Consider the following 4,868-nt stretch of genomic DNA (forward strand, 5'->3'; position numbering starts at 1 on the left):
ACCACTTGGAGAGTAGGAGATCATACTTGCTCCCCACTCCATACACTTCTTGTGCCACATGTCCCTCACCCACTTGCTTCCCATTTGCTTCCCATTTGCTTTGGCCCTACTACCCGTGCCCTAGGCCCAGCCGAAGCCCAGCCCCCGCACTTAGAGTTGCGGGCTGCTGCTGTGGCTAGCAAGCCACGCACTCAAAGTGCGAGCTGCTGCTAGCATGTCGGGCACACCATGTGCGGGCTGCTAGCAGCTGTTGCCTAGGTGTGCTTGCGGCTGCTAGCTGCTGCTAGCCATGTGACGCTTGCGGCTGCTATGCATGGTGCGCTAGCACGCACCAGCCAGCCACCCTTGGCTTGACATGGTGTGCATGCTAGCCACCTGTGCTAGCATATTATGCCCCTAGAATTCGGATGCTCAGGGCATTCCGATGCTAGGGGTATTTTGGGAATATTGTCGATTTATTATTATTTTGCGCGTCTCGTTATTTACTATTTTTGACTCGACTTCCGACGCTCTAAGCTCGATTTTTTGACGTCTAAATATTTAATACTCAGCCGACTCATTAATTTCTTCCGAATTAATTCGTCGAGTTGGATTGTTAATTGCTTGGGTGTGACCCAAAGGGTTCAGTCAAGATTAAGCTGTAATATTAATTATGCATTAATATTAATGATTTGAAGCGACCTCCACTTAGGCATTCCGATCACCTGACCTTACTTAATATATTAGCTTTCTAATAATTATGAACCTACTATCATAATATTACACTTGTTCGAAGGACACCATTCCTTATAATCTCCCACTTGTTCTTCCGAACAAGTGAGCATTTAGTGTATAGCCATTTCCTATGTCTCTTCATGAACTACAGGGTAAGTTTATTCGTCATTCTTGTTAAGTCCACAAGTGTTTCATAAAATCCGAGTTTGACTGTCAATAAGAAGATGATTTCTAAAATTCATCTGAACACGACCATGCATTTTCACAGTCTCGCTCTTCGAGAGGCCTTGTAAACAACAAGACATGTTCCCTATTATTAGTAAGGGGACATTCCCAGTCTTGTAATGTAGCTTTTCTTACTAAGAGGACTTAGCTGCCTGAGTGATGCCATTATAATCCCCTATTACGGCCGACGTTTGACAATCATCAAAGCAGACTAGTACTCAAATAATAAAGCTCACAATACTCATGGTTAAGGAAAAAGGTTGTGATAGCAATAATAAGAATTATACTTATGACGATTTTGAATCTCTTAAAGTATTCTCATAGGTCAATCCAGTATGGTTCTAAACCAATACCTGTGCAAATGATTCATGACAATCATGTCCTTGTAGCACATGAAACGGTGCTATAAATCAAACTACACACTAATCTCAACTGGTCATTAATCGTCCATCGTTTAAATGACCTCGATTAGGGATAATTTTTTATTACAATATTCAACATTCACTTAATAGATGTTTCCTTATCAAGTCTTGTCTTGATACTCTATTTTGAATATTCTTTTAATCGAATGGACACGTTATTTAATTCTAAACCACAATTAAATAGAAATAGAGTGTTTTAAATTGCTGGAAAATTTAATTACTCCAAAATTGAACAGTTCATCTTATGATAAATGGTTTTTCCTAATGTTTTAAGAGTATCACTGTTTATAAAACATCTATAGAAATCACACCCATATCTAATATGCTTGATTTCTTTCATGCAATTGTGAATGTTGTCGTTCACTCATTGCATGGGTTTAGTTATAATTACTTTGCTAATCTTAGCATCTTCATTACTGATCACTTTCATAATAAGATGTTAAAATTTGAGAGTGTCATGGATTATATGTGAATTAGGATTTATTGTCCAAGTGATGGCTCCCACTCATTTTCATGATTGAGACCTTCAACTTGACAACCTACAATCATTAACGTTCAACAACAAACTTTCCATGGCACATCTTCTTTAACTATCGCCATTAAGTCAAAAATATTCTCAACATATATTTTAGTAGACTTCCTGATGATACTTTGCTTGGGTTTCACTCCAAACGGCTCACAATGATTTGGGATACCCTAATAACTTGTGATCATGGAAATTTTCCTTAAATTCCTGTACATTACACATGGATTCACGTCCATGTTACCATTCTCAAGCCACGACTTATTATTAGCTCGTGCTTATAAACGACTTCCTTGTTACGGATCTAATCCTTGTTAAGGTTTGTGCTTACAACATCAATTCTCAAATTCTATTTGTTTCCACAAGTCAAGAACTCATCCTGTTACTTATCCAAGTACTTTGGATGTTCTTTGCCACGATCTAACGATCTATTACATATATTTAGGTTGATTGGTACTACATACATACTTCACATGCTCTAAGCATGTAAGTCGTGCGACGATTCCATATCAGAGCTTACATAACATATTAAATTGTAGAGAATTCTCAATCTTATTCCATCCATGTGACATTTTTGCTCATTCAGTTTCACTGAGTCTTGCTAAACTTTTTGCTGTGTGATATGGTTGAAAGTCTCTACTAGAGTCTTTCTTGTTTGACTTAGTATTTAGCCTAGATCATACTTAGTTCAAATATTTACTTAGTTTTTATACATACGGGTCAAAATTCTTTCAAAGTCCTCCAATTCATGTTTAACACGGTAAACTCCTTTACACGTTCAAACATTTTATTAAGTCTATACAATAGAACTTAATACCCAATACGTACTAAGTATCGTCTTTTGTTTGGTCCATTGTCGAAAATACTTTCAAATCTAAGCATTTAGCATTTGATAGTTATTTCACAATAGAGTTCGTAAACTTCTCGTTGGACCTTTACTTTTGCTCCCACTAAACTTCTTATTCATCAGAATTTCTATGTTTCTCCATAAGCCAATCCTCTTATAAACTTTATGAGAAAACACGTTCCAATTCCTATATGAAATGCTTCCTTTAATCCCATGATGGATTCCTTGAGCTTGCTTTCAAGTCTAGCATTATTTAGATTTTCAAAACCCTTAGACTATTCCATAGTCACTTCCAAAATCCTATTTTGGGAAGGCGGTTTTGGTATCTATTTTGCCATATTTGATATGTGGAATTTTGCTAGATTAATCACAAAAAGACTTAAGCATTCCGATTGGTGAATAGGTTTTTATTAAAATCAACTCCGTGAATTTAATTGTATCCTTTTCATCCAATCTAGCTATGTATGCATATACATTTCCACATTTGTCAGTTTTCTCCTTGAAAACTTATTTGCAATCGATGGGACTTTCACCCTTCATGCAAATTATTCAAGTTTCAAACATGATTTTCAAACATGGGGTCTGTTTCGGATTTTCATGGCCTATAACCATTATTCAGAATTTGGATTTGTCGTAGCTATCTTACAAGACATTATTCCTTTACTATCTAATAGTAAATAGTATGCTTGTAAGTCTTGGGTTTATTTCTAACTTAATAGAAATTTATAGGATTCAATCCAAGTCTTTGGTAAATTATATACCTATACTGGGCAATTGCATCACCTACTGAGTTTCAAGGCGCTTCCAAAGCCATTTTATCATGTTGATCTTGTTCCAACATTTCTAATGTCTTATGATATTCTCAGTTCTAGTTTGTTGCTAAGCTTTGTTTGGGGTAAAAATACCCCCTATATGTGGACCAATGCCACCGCGACACCTGTCCGCAAGCTCAGCGCTCAATGAGCCAATTAGAGCATCACACGTGTCACTCAATGATAGAAGGGTGAAAATGGGCTCTAAGCCCACAACCCTAGAAACCGTAAAACGGTGGGAAGCCAATGTACTTAGGTTAAATAACCTAAGAGGCACATATCCCAATGCTCTATAAATACTTATCATTACATCAGTTTCAAGGATCCAATTCTCTCTCCAAGGGCAATGCCCCCCACATTTACTCTCCCTTCTCCCTACTTTCTCTCTCTAAAATACATTATTTCGGTCACTGACTTGATCGTCGGAGGCGGACCTCCGCCCCCCCCCCCCCCCCCACGGGGTCCGTTGTTTTGCAGGTGATCGGGTTGTTCGAGTGTTGCATTGCAGATCTGTCTCTTGAGGGACGTACACACCCTCCATTCGGGTACGCACAAAAACCCCAAAACATTTGGCGTCGTCTGTGGGGAGACACATCTGTAATGGCACAACGGTTGTGGATCACCGACTCAGTAGGGAAGCCTCCTTTGGGAGGCAGCAGGCATCATGAGGCCGGATGTCAAGTACATCAGGCGTTGTGAGGTTGAATGTTGAGAGTCAGGCGGCCAAAAAGGCCTGTCAGACTAAGTCTTGCATATTTGAAGGTTAAAGGGCAATGTCGTTTAATCTAAATTTTATTAGGGGAGAGACGGCTAAATTGGCCAACTCCAATATTTTAATCCGACTCATTTAATGAGCCGGCCGCATGCTCAGGCCACCCAACCGGATCATACAGCCGGCCCTCATGCTATGATTGATAGTTTGATACTATCAACATCATGGCCGCATGCTATTCATGGTTGATAGTTTGATACTATCAGCATCATATATATTAACAAATATATATGTATATGAATGTTACTAAGTGTATTATACATAATATAATACAATAAATTTTTAAGAGTAAACTCTTGTTATTAGTGGGGTACATGCATGTGGCAAGTGACATTCACTTCCATACTTCCAAGTTGTTGACAGCTATCCTGTTCATTAATTTTATTCACAAAAGTTCACTAGCTCATTAACTAGTGGAGTGAGAGATTCCATCATTTTTCATTTTTCAATTAAGTGGCTGCCTTGCTTGTATTAGGACAGCCGGCACTATATATCAAGCTACTCCATTATTTCATTAAAAAGCTTCTCCCTATTAACATAAGCGACATTTCTC

The sequence above is a fragment of the Chenopodium album genome, chromosome 4 (assembly GCF_948465745.1).
Source record: "Chenopodium album chromosome 4, dcCheAlbu1.1, whole genome shotgun sequence".
NCBI lineage: Eukaryota > Viridiplantae > Streptophyta > Magnoliopsida > Caryophyllales > Amaranthaceae > Chenopodium > Chenopodium album.